Source organism: Lycorma delicatula, chromosome 6 (genome assembly GCF_047948215.1).
Source record: "Lycorma delicatula isolate Av1 chromosome 6, ASM4794821v1, whole genome shotgun sequence".
Taxonomy (NCBI): Eukaryota; Metazoa; Arthropoda; class Insecta; order Hemiptera; family Fulgoridae; genus Lycorma; species Lycorma delicatula.
The window spans coordinates 30,929,910-30,942,729 of record NC_134460.1 but is presented as its reverse complement, the minus strand read 5'-3'; the positions used below and the strand labels follow the sequence as shown (position 1 = coordinate 30,942,729).

Sequence of the window (12,820 nt, the reverse complement as noted above, 5' to 3'; positions counted from 1 at the left end):
TCTGAATTTATAGGTACTACAAATACTTTTTATTTGAAGTACTTCCACATGATGATCACTGTATATGATTGTGGTTATTGTTTGTCCATTACATTTAATTTAAATTATAATTTTGCATATCTTTTATATTTACTTTACACGTAAAATAAAAATATTTGATTATTAATTCCTAATATGTTCTTTGACAAACCCAAATAATGCCATTGAATGAAATTAAATGTCATGAGAAAGGAGAACAAACTAACAAAAAGTGAAATGAGAATAATTATCGGAATTAATGAATATTACAAAACAAAAGTGTAGGTAGGGCAAAATGTACAGTGTGTGCCAAAGAAGACACCCTATCTATCCTGATGTTCTTCGGGGAACCACTTGCACCTGTTATAGTTTTGTTTATTAAGAAAGGTGAAACCTTTTGGAGGGAGCCATCTTCCTGACTATTTCGGAGAACAACGAATCTAATATTTTTAGAATTCAAGTCTAATGATTTGTGGTTTTCTTCAGTAGGACTTTTATCCTCATCAGACAAAGCTGACCGAGGTCTCTTCACAAGACTAGATTTCGTGGTTTTTTCAGATGGACCACCAACCATCATTGTATTTATTATTGGAACTGAAATTTTGGTCCCACGAGTACCGGTGAAAAATGGACCACTCCAGCAGAGCGCATGCGTACTGGAACTAGAGCTAAATACAACTGGGTTCGCCCTGATGCCCAGAGGACATTGTTTGAGACTCACTACGTAGAACCATTCACCCATCGGCACGATTTGTTCCCACCTTGGGTTACGGTTGCGTTTCGTAAGATGTCGCAAGACCACCGAGTGTCTTGTGACATCTTACGTAAGAATCAGTGTAGGATGTTGTTGTGTAATTGTGTATGTTGTAATTTATGTAGTGTTCTTTGTGTAGTATATGTGAATAATGTAAAGTGTTCTGCAGCTCACTGTATAGTGGGAAGAAAAGCTGCAGAGGCTAGGCCTGTGGGGACGCCAACCCCCAAAGTCTTAAAGAATAAGACTCCCCATCGGGGAAGTAGTTGTTAGTGTAGCTATAGATAACAGCTCTGAAATCTTCTATTCACTTAGAAAGAGATTTATTTAAAAAAAATATGTTTAAAGCACTGACTTAATTATTTTTATTTTTATTTTTTTTTCAATAAATTAACAACTACTTATTTGGTTTAATTTAAATTAAATTAAAATAACATACAAAAACATTACAATTTCTCTGATACTAATATTATTAAATCTTAATATTTTCTAGGAAGAAAAATTTTTTATGCTAGTAACGGTCTTTTATGCAACTGACAACAAAGGTTTTGTTAGTACATCAGTGGGCACAAAATACTACGATCAAAATTATCAAGAGATTAATTATAGTAAGTAAATCTTAATTTACCTATAGATTAATTGTAACTGTAAAATCTTAATAATTTAACCATCTATCATGGATCCAATCCGAATTATTGAACTCAATAAAAAGTGCTACTTAACTTGCCACTATATTAATTCTTTAACTGTACTTAGATTACTATAAACTATAAATATAGCTTAAAATTACTATATTTAAGAAATTAAATATAGTAAGTATAAAAGGCAACTGCGAGCATTTCAACCCTTTTTTCTTAAAAAAAAAATTTAATTAATAATAATAATGAACATATGAGAAAACAAATTTTTCAATATATTTTATATACATTTAAGCAATAGTAAAAAATTATTGTTTTAAAATATTTTCAAAATAAAAATTATAGAACATAAGTGAGCAATTGCTAAGGCACTCCAGAAAATTCAAAATGGAATATCAAGATCCTAAAGGAAGATATTCATTACCAACATGACATGCAAAGTTCATCAGAACCCTCAGCAAATATACTATTTAGATGTGATTATACTTGTACTACATTAATGGAATAATTTTTTTTTTAGAATAAAATTTAACCAGCTTAACAAATAACTTAAGAATAGTATAAGTGCACTGTTTTAAAGCTTAAGAAAAAGAAGATCATAGTGTACAAATGTTGCAAATGGCAGGCACCTATTATTATTTTAAGTCCATACAAGAACTGTTCAACTTATTATTTTTTTAAAAAACAGAAATTAATATAAACTTCAAAATGATGGCCTTATTTTTGAATAAAATAATTTTAGGAGTGTAAATGTAGATCTGTAAATTTCTATTAATTTTTTTTTAAATGATAAAAACACAGATACTATGACAATATTTTCCAAGGTAACTGTTGAAAAACTATTTACACAGTAAAAAATGAATTTTAGGTGTTTTTATATATTTATTTAGCTGTTAAGGTACAAATATGTATCTCAATACATATATCATAATTATAATAGGTTATATACAAAACATGTAGGCAAGAATCTTGTTTTACTTGGTTGATGCTGTGATCACTCATATATATATATATATGGTAAACATTGAATCCAGAAAAAACTTAAAACTCATATAGTATTCCTTATTTTAATAAGGATGATAATTTCTTAAATTTAATAATTTCCTTTTTTTAACAAAAAGCTTTTAATGGCTTCCAAGAAGATTGTTTTTGAAAGGACATCAAAACATATAATTTTGAAAAAGAAGGATGTGAATATTCCAATCTTTCAATTTTGAATTAAAGGAAGCTAGAGAGAGGTCTTTGCACGAGTTCTGTTCAGAAAATAACCAAACTTTATTTTTTTATTAATTTTACAGATTATTGGTCCTTGTCTCCTTCAAAGTACTCTCCTCCCCTATTCACAGACTTTTTTCCCAGTCATGGTTAGCTTCATTTGAAATGACCTTTAAGATGCATTATGAAAACGGTGTCCTTTCATCATTGATTTTAATTTCAGAAATATGAAAAATGCAAGAAGCCAGGTCTGGCGGGTAGAGAGGCTAAGGCAGGACAGTCATCTGATTTTTGGCACAAAACTGACAGAGCTGAGTGTGCACACGCATTGTCAAGCTGAAGGAACCATGAGTTGTTTCATCACAACTCTGGTCTCTTTTGTGGATAATTTTATGTAACCGTTGTAAAATGTCTTGATAGTATGCACAGTTCACTATTTCACCTTGAGGCAAGAATTCAAAATGCACAATTCCATTAAAATCGTGGAGATCCTTTGCTAGTCCAGTTCAATCTGATGAATTGAACTTTTGTCTCAATGTATAGCCAGCCGTAAACCCAGCTTTTGTCTCCCGTTATGATCCTTTGCATCATGAATGTTTCATTGTCATTGACTTGTTCAGAAAATGACCAACAAATGTCAACTCAATGTTCTTTCTGCTATTCGGTCATCAAAAAAGGAACAAACTTTGCTGCAACTCGGCCTACATGTTTAATTTTTTAGTCAAAATGTTATTGCAGGATCCAGTTGATTTGCTGACCTCTTCTGCAAGTTATTTGACAGTCAATTGGCGATTTGTGAACGCATCTGATCGTTGGTTTTCTGAACATGGGTGTCATAAGTTGAAGTCGAAGGACTTCCTGGTCGAGGGTCACCTTTCATTGGCCACTTTTACATGAAAAAAAACCATTCATAACATTGTGTACGACCTAGAGCATCATCTTCGTAAGTTCGTTTCAAAAATTGAAATGTTTCTGTGAAAGTTTTCCTCAGTTTTACACAAAATTTTACATTGTATCTTGCTCCTGATAATTGCTTCTAACACTATAAAAAGTTATATTCAAATAACAAAAACTAAACAAGATATCAATAATCCAAGAACATGTGGTTACGGAGGTCATGCGTAACACAATGCTGCCAACCGCAAGTCACTAAATACCTCCGTTGGCACATAATTAAAAATGTTGGGTTATTTTCTGAAGAGACCTCGCATGATGACTGAAATTCTTGGAAAACATTATGTTTCTTAATTTTACAGAAGATTAAAAATATTTTTCAAAACTACGCTTCAAATATAAACAATCTTTTCTGATTGAGGGTGATAGAGGCCATGAGCCACTTTTACAGGCAAAAAATTAAAAACCTGTTCTATAGGATATTGAGCCTTTTTTTGAGTTGCTTTAAAAAAAGCTTACACAGGGCAGCACATATGAGAGCAATGGTGCATTAAAATCTCGTTTTAATTTTTTTCCTTAATAGTTAAACACATTGGTACTTACATATTAACGCCACCGCAGCTACAGCTTCATTTAAAAACAAAGTAGTCAATCGGATTTCGGTGGAAAATGAACTGTCTCTTTATTAATTTTATAAATATAATTTAACCAAACTTAACCTAACCTTGCTTCACTCGCTAACCTTGACTAACTAACTCCGTAATTTTTTGAGTATTTATTTAATAAATTCATTAATTATTGCAATTATTTAATATTTAAATAATCAAAACACTCCTGTTAATTAGTCAAGGTTAGTGAGCGTAGGTTAAGTTTGGTTAAATTATATTTATAAAATAAATAAATATAAATAACCATTTATTAAAATTAATAAAGAGACTATTTTGAATCTGTTAAACACTATATCGGCCCATTTTCCACTGAAATCCACCGATTGACTATTTTGTTTTTAAATACAGCTGTAGCTGCAGTGGCGTTAATACGTAAGTACCTATTTCTTTTCGTACTGCTAAAAACTTCAACAGCTCCGACAACCTCCATACCACCACTTGCCCCTTTATAATTTTTGGTGCAGTTATGTTCCTGTGCATTCTGAGTCACACATCTTTGACAGTATTTGCTCAATACACTAACATCAAGAATTTTACTAGTATCAAAATCAGTTACACTCACAAATCCATTGAGTGAAGTGTGACCAAGAGCCACGTTTAGATTTCATGAGTTATTGTTTACAGATACAGCTTCCTCAGTGGTTCCTATCATACTCTCTTATGCACAACACTTAACAGCACTCTAAATTAATTTTGTGTAAACATGAAGTTTTGTCAGAGTTGGGGATAAGTCCATGAGGGAACAAAATACCTTACAAGGATTCGGCCCTTTGCCAACAGTTCTCAGACATACACAAAATTCAACTTTAAATCATATTTACCACTCTTTGTTTTATCTGCATTCATAAATTCAATTGATGTATTACACTTATCACAAAATAATAAAATAGTTTTGGCCAAACAAACTACTTTCTTATCAGAATAAATCAATACTTACAACTAACAAATGTTTTTAAAAACTTAATAAATTAACATCAAATATGCAATATCCATCACCTGATTTTTTAAAACTTGTGTAACAATCTAAAATCAGTTTTCTTATTCACAAAAAGAAAAAACTGCTAGGCCTGTTTACATTTAGTAGCGACTGATTAGATGTAACAGGTAGATCTTTTACAGCAACCCTTTTTTTAATGTATTGGTTTCCTCTAAACTTAATGGTTTTTTGTAAACCTTTCAAATCACAGGTTTGTACAAACACTTGTTATATAAACTTCACGATACACAATTGCACCGATTACAAACTTGCCACAAAGAAATGAAAACTAAACAGAAATTTACAACATAACCTTTTACGAATAGCAATGTATAAGCAAATAAACAAACAGCAACTTATGTCATGTATTTTTACCAACATTTAAAACAAAACAACGGAATCTCTCGCGGTATTATGTAGAAAAATATAAAAAATATAATAAACGAATTTCAGGTCTAAACAACACTTTACAAAAATATATCTTCCGTATTTTTTATCGTATGAGCAAAATAACTTGTGTCTCGGGACAGGACGGTGGGGATACCGAAATGAGCCGATCGCTTGCTCGAGTTCTCCTCACAGTCGAGCCACGCGCGTATTTCAAATTCAACTTCTAATTGGTCTCTCAAAAATCATATTTAATCTTTTAAATTTTAATTTGTTCTCAAAATATGTCGTCTAAGTATTCAATTACATGGTTATATACGAATTTTGTATATATATTTTTAATTAAATGGTTTAAATAATTATTTTTCTGACAAAAATAAATTTAAAGAATTGATAAAACGACTGCTTTAATTTCGAAAAAAAATTTTATTGATTAATGTGTTTAAAAAAAAATAATTAGTAATTCTATTAGGCTGAAAAAGTTTTCGCTGTTTTTAATTAGAATTTAATGCTGGGAAACGAGAACTTTTTAACGTCCTAATAGGTTAATAATTATTAATGAAATAAATTACAAAGTTTTATTGATTTTTGTCCGCCATTTTGAATTTTTAAAAACGAATTCAAAATTCGTAATATACGACTTGAAAAACCCTTGTATAGCGAATTTTAAAAAAACAATGCATTTTTTCATTTTTTTGCCCACCATTTTGAATTTTGAAAAACTAATTTAAATTCGTAATAAGCGAATCAAAAAATCTACTGGTACAAATTTTCGTCGAAAATGGACTAATCAGAAAAACGTGTATTGGGTGAAAGGGTTAATGAAATAATAAAAAAAATTAAGATAAAAATAATCGGAATAATAGATTTATAATTAATCAAATATTTATTTTTTATTCAAAAATAATTGTAAATAATTTTTTCATAAATAAGTATAACTAAAAATTATGAATAAAAGCCGTCAATTAAATTCACGTTCAAGTCGTAATTTCTTTATTAGAAGTTGAATTTGAAATACGCGCGTGGATCGATTGTCAGGAGAAATCGAGCAAGAGATCGGCTCATTTCGGACGAGTTCGTGGCTCCTCACCATCCTGTTTCGAGACACAAGTAGCAAAATATTTACACGGAATTATAAATGTATAATAAAATGATGCAAAACAAAAAACCAGATATTTTGCGATTTTTGATGGTCACGCTTACCTTAAGCAATCTGTGGTTAAGAATACATTATTACCTTTCTTCTTTAACTGTGTGATTCTTATTTTTTGAAGAACACATTCTGTAAAACAAGAATTAAAATATTACAATAATTCAATTTTTATAAATATATGGGGTTGTGAGAGGGAGGCTTGCAGGAGGTCAAAGAGCTGAACAATTTTGGATAAAATTATGTTTTAATTTTTTTACTTAAGGTTGAACATTTAAAAAAAAATGACTGGTTAAAATATTGTAGAGTTCTTTTCATCAAGATGCCCGCAGCCGATCTACTTAGTCAGTTGTGATTGTAGTTAGTTGTTAGATGGCGCCACTGAAAGGAGAAAATAAAGTTATAACTAACTTTAAATTTGTGTAGTAAATGAATATAATCTAACTTATATATAATATACGTAGTATATTATTTATTTATAGTGTTATTTATAGTATTTATTTTTATAGTATATTATTTTAATGATATTACAGTACAATGCATGTATTTAAAAATTTTAAAAAATGTACTAGTTATTTATTTTTTCCTTTCAATGGCACCATCTATTAACTAACTACAACTACAACTAACTACACATCTGCTGTGGGCATCTTCTTGAAAAGTACTTGTGGTTCAACTTTTGTGAATTGAGGATAACTAAGGGATATGAGCACTTTTGCATGGCAAAAATGTGTATATTTTTTAATCTAAGTGTTTTTTTTTAAGTACAAAATGTTTCAAACATTGATATAATACAAAAATAGTTTAAGAGTAAGAGGGTAGATCCCCTTAGTATCAAGGAGAAAGTAAATGAGGTTAAAATCTTTTGTAAAATTTTGTGATGGTTTTATAGAATTAAATTCCAAAATTTGTTCAAAGTATGATGAAACAGTTTAAATTAGATATTATTTTTCATCTTTATATTTATTGTAAATCAAATTACCATGATGGAGCACTAAGGGCTGAATTTGGGTGATTAATAATTATTTCATAGTCTATGACAACTGGGAATCAACCTTTCAACCAGTATAGGAATTTTATATTTATTTTTGTGTATGCAATATGATGTGTGTAATAGTGTTAGTGGGATTGAAAACAATGACAGTAAACTGTTATTACAGTAATATTATTGAGGGCATCACACATTTACTGATTAAGTGAACTGCAATAGTTAAGATAGATTTGTGAATCTCTGAATAATGATAAAAATTATAATGTTTTACGTATTTTTTTTTTTTTGTTTTAGATGCAGATGTTAAGTACCAGCCAGTTAATCAATTCAGTAAAGTATGAACAAAATAATTTATACAATTTGAAATGAAATAAATTTTTAAATCTAGTTAGTAAAATAATTTTTTTTTTCACTTCAGTTCAGTCCAAAAACAATTTTTTTCTATTCTATGATCATGTTTAAATAACAATGAATTGTTCAACATTAAATAGTTAATGTAACTGGCCTTCTTGGAAATTATCAGTTTAATTCATTACATCACCTTAAACAGTTAATTATTGAAAAACTAACACTTTAAGTCAGAGATAAGAATGGAAAATAGCAATATGTAGAACGAGACTTTTGTACATGAGCTGACAATGATACTTTACCCCTTCCGAAGTACAACAGAGTCCTGACAGTTCACATATTAATAATTGATACCACAAATATAAGTAAAGATTAAAAAACAATCAATGCTATTTCTATATTACATTAATGTGATAGATAATTTGTCTCATAAAAGTATGATATGATAATCACTATCTTTTGTTGTTAACTTATTGCATTGTAATACATTTTTTAAGTTTTTTTTTGTAATTTTAATAGAAATGTACAGGATTTTACTTAGGTATAATCTGTACTAAAATGAACATAAGTAAAATCCTGCACATTTCTAATAAAATCCTGAGCCCATTATTTGTCATAAAAAGCATTAATGATAAAGTGAAAAAACATTTTCAATAAATAAGAAATTATAACATTATTGTAAATATTTTATTTACATTCCACTGATCTCAATGACTGAGTGGTAGCATCTTGGCGTTCTGGCCGTCCAGAGGTCCTGGGTTTGAATCACGGTCAGGCATGGCATGGCACGGCATTTTTCACTTACTACAAAATTCTGTTTCCATACCCCATGTACAAGACTCAAGCTTATCTGATGTCACCTCAGGTTTGCTATAAACTTTAACTTATTCAGAAATTAAAAAGACTGTAAAAAACGTCTTTTAATTTAAAAGGAAAAGGTTTGTAATTTAAAAACAAAGGTCAATTTTATGAGAAACCTGATTATATTATTTCAAAGAGTTTGAGTAGATGAGAGGAAAAACATTCATCAAAGCTCAATATTTACAAAATTTTCTCATGATTTTCTATTACAGTGCAGTAAGTTCTGATTTTATGGATTTAAAAATTATTTTGAAATTTCTACTATCGTAATGCAAATCTTTAAGTTTGTGTGGAGAGATATGATTAGTGTCAGAAATCTTCTACTCTGAGATTTGACTATTGTCCATCAGCAGGAGTATAACTGCAGTAATAGTAAACTATATTATTACTTCAAGAATAGTATACAGTATATAAGATGTGTAATAATACTAATATATGATAAAATAAAATGGAAATTTAAATACTTTATTACTCCACGATAGAGTAATATTGTGTTGTTTTTTAAATAAAAGTTCTAAATATGAATACCATGCAGTCTTAACATGTAATGTAATATGTTACAATAATGAAAGTAATTAATGTTAAGTATCATAATGGTGTAATTACATTGTATTACTTTTTTATATTTACATGAACATGAATTAAGTTTACATACAAAAATAATATATACATATTAAAACGGCAATAGTAGAACAAAACTGTTATTAAAAGTATATAACACAGGGTATAGAGATTAATACAAGTTTGTAAATAACTTGAGGACACTGGTGTCAGTCAGGCATTCACATCCTAATATTTAAGTGACCAGATTGCTATCTTCAACAGCACAGACATATTTTATTAACACACACTCATTCATAAAAACTGATTGGAGAATATTATTATTTCATTGTTAAAAATTGAAAAATATAATAAAATTTTCTGCATATCAGTTGGTATGCAGATTAACAAATCTTAAAATAAACCAGTGGATATAATGCCATATAGACACACTTGGCATGCCAGTGTGTCTACGATAATATAAAGTTTGTGTTTTAATTAAATATTAATTGATATTTATACAATCAGTATTACATAATTTTTTCATAAAAAAAGACAAAGCCCTATTTGTTTGTTCTCAAAATAACAACTTTCAAGTTAATTACAGCATTAAGTACAATAGTTAAACTAAAATATACAGCATTCTTTATTTAAGAGTGCATTACTCACCTGAAACTACAATTTGTTGTTACTCTTGGGAAGTTACACTCTGGTTCTAACAACATTCCACTGATGATACTATAGTGGAAATCATTTGTCATTATTGCTCTCACCTTATTAATTTTTTATGTGTAATTTACAGTACCAAAATAATAACCCTTCATTTGATGTCAGATTTAAGGAAGAGATAAAATTCACATTGTGCACAAGAAAATAGAAATTAAAATTGTGAAACTTATGATCCAGTCGCAAACTGTATTTTCATTAGTGATCATTTACATTTTTACTCTACTTATGAGGTACAAACAGGATAAACGTATACAGGACTAATAGGCAGTTTAACCTTTTCTCTTTTGAAGAAATTGATTAATTTTATTATAAACCTAAATTATTTGATAATAGAGAATATTGAATTATCCAGTAAGAATCTAATTTAAATTAAAAATAAAAATTCACTTATTAGTTTGAACATATAATTGATAATTAATGATAATAACCATTCAAATATGAAAATTTTACATTTTAAGAGTATATTACTAGAGTATGTTACATTTTAAGATAATTGTTTAACAATTTTATTAATTGAAAAGGGAAAAATAATGTTTGGATTAAGTTTGTTGGCCAGTTTGATATCATCTCCATATTATAGATCTGCAAAAATAGCAGAAAACTTATAAATAAAAACAAAGAATTATGTTTGTAAATAATATGAACCTGTAATTATTTGAAAATCTGTTTGGTGCGAGAATGCTTACGTACATGTAGGCTTATATATATACTGTGGTCACTAAGTTTCTTTCCACCTGAAATAAAAATTAATATTTGTCATTAGTTTATTTAATTTCTTTATCGATAAAACTTATTTTATTAACTTACATTTGAATATGCTTCTCTGTTGTCCATTCAATTTTTATCAGTTTCCAAGTGCATTTAGACATTCTCTTCCACATTAACAGTGTTCAGCACATCAACAATCCTTATTTGCAAAAGAGAGTTGTCATAGGTTGTTAATGTTAGACTTCTAGGTGAGCACTGAAAAAAATAATTTGCAAAAGAGAGTTGTCATAGGTTGTTAATGTTAGACTTCTAGGTGAGCACTGAAATTTGGATCCTTTACCATTCCACAGCCCATCAAAATGCTCATTAAAAACTTTGCAATTGAGAATAATGAGCGAGTGGAACTCCATCTCATAGTAAAATGGCAAATTATTCTATTCCAATCAATCAAAGCTGAGAAATAAAATAATTCTCAAGCATGTTAAGGTATGAAATGCTGTTAAAATTTACTTCAAAAATAAAATGGTATTAAGAGATATCGCTGCCAACATCGCATGAAAAGAATCATAGACTACACATGTGATTGGTGATGTATGATTTTCTCTTTAAAAGTAGTGATATTTTTTACACCAAAAATATATAATTCAAGATCTGTTATTAAGGTAAAAATGGCACAACCATGTAAGAACAAATGTTTTTCAGTAATTGAATATTAGAAAAATGTTGTAGAAGAGGTTTGCAACAAGTTTCCCTTTAATCCATGTTCCAGTCAGAAAGCTCATTAACATGAACAGTCTTAAAAGGTTTAAAACTAAGAACTTATTTCATTATGTAATGAAGTGTTGAATGGAATATTTAGTTCTGAAGACCTTACCATGATTAACTTATGAAGAGATTGTAAACAGAATTCTTCAGCAATCTAATCACTTGATTGAAGGTCGCCCAGACTGTTTCAAATTGAGGGGTGGCCTGGTAGAAAAGACTTTTCTTTCTCCATTTATTAAAGTGTTACTACGGGTGGAGCTGAACAAATTTGTTACTTATGTTTTCATCTGATTTTCTATATTCATGAGTTCAAATGTTAGTAACAGCAAGTCATTCTTCAAGTGAATTCTTTGTGGCCACTTTGTATTTTCAAGGAGTTTATTCTGCAGAATGCCAGAATAATTTCTCAAAGTGATCTGTTTTCTTTTTTCTGTTTAGCCTCTGGAAACCACTCCAAGGTATTACTTCAGAAGATGAACAAGGATGATATATATGAATGTAAATGAAGTGTAAATTTGTACACATTCAGGTTGACCATTCCTAAGATGTGTGTTTAATTGAAACCGAACCATCAAAGAACACTGGTATCCAAGATTGTGGAGAAAAGATCCCATAGGCTTTTTTTCATAAAAATTTGAATATTATTTTTATTAACATAACATTACAATAATAAAAATAATTTCCATCAAACAACTTAATAATTAATTATATGGTAAATCATTAGTTACACATTTTGATACCACATTGAAAATATGTTTCTATATTTTAACTCTCATGTAATGTTATCTCTGTAAAATTAAACAAACATACATATATAAATATATTTCCTTTCTAGAAATTGAGAATGAAAATTACTCTTTTGTTTTTGTCACACATAAATGTTATAACGGACATAATTATATACATATATTATTATTTATCTTAACTGCAATATATTTGTTACATAATAATTAAGTAGAACATTTTAAAGAAGATATAATAATAATCCATTAATCCTAAAATTCAGAATATATTTTAAAGGCACTGATAATAAATAACAAACAAGTTAAAACACATCCACTGACATAAACTCTGAATAACACAAAAACATATTTCACTAGACATTAAACAATATATTTTATTTTGTATTATGTTATAAATATTTAAATATTTTTAATATTACAGAATTAATAATTTCT

General features: G+C 28.7%; 1 long non-coding RNA gene across 1 annotated transcript; it reads left to right on the top strand.

Moving 5' to 3' along the window:
- The first annotated feature begins 1,262 nt into the window (after window positions 1–1,262).
- LOC142326812 (uncharacterized) lies at window positions 1,263–12,092 on the top strand. The gene is made up of 3 exons (XR_012756870.1): window positions 1,263–1,380; window positions 7,986–8,026; window positions 12,081–12,092. It is a non-coding gene; the product is annotated as an uncharacterized LOC142326812 (long non-coding RNA).
- The last annotated feature ends 728 nt before the right edge of the window (window positions 12,093–12,820 follow it).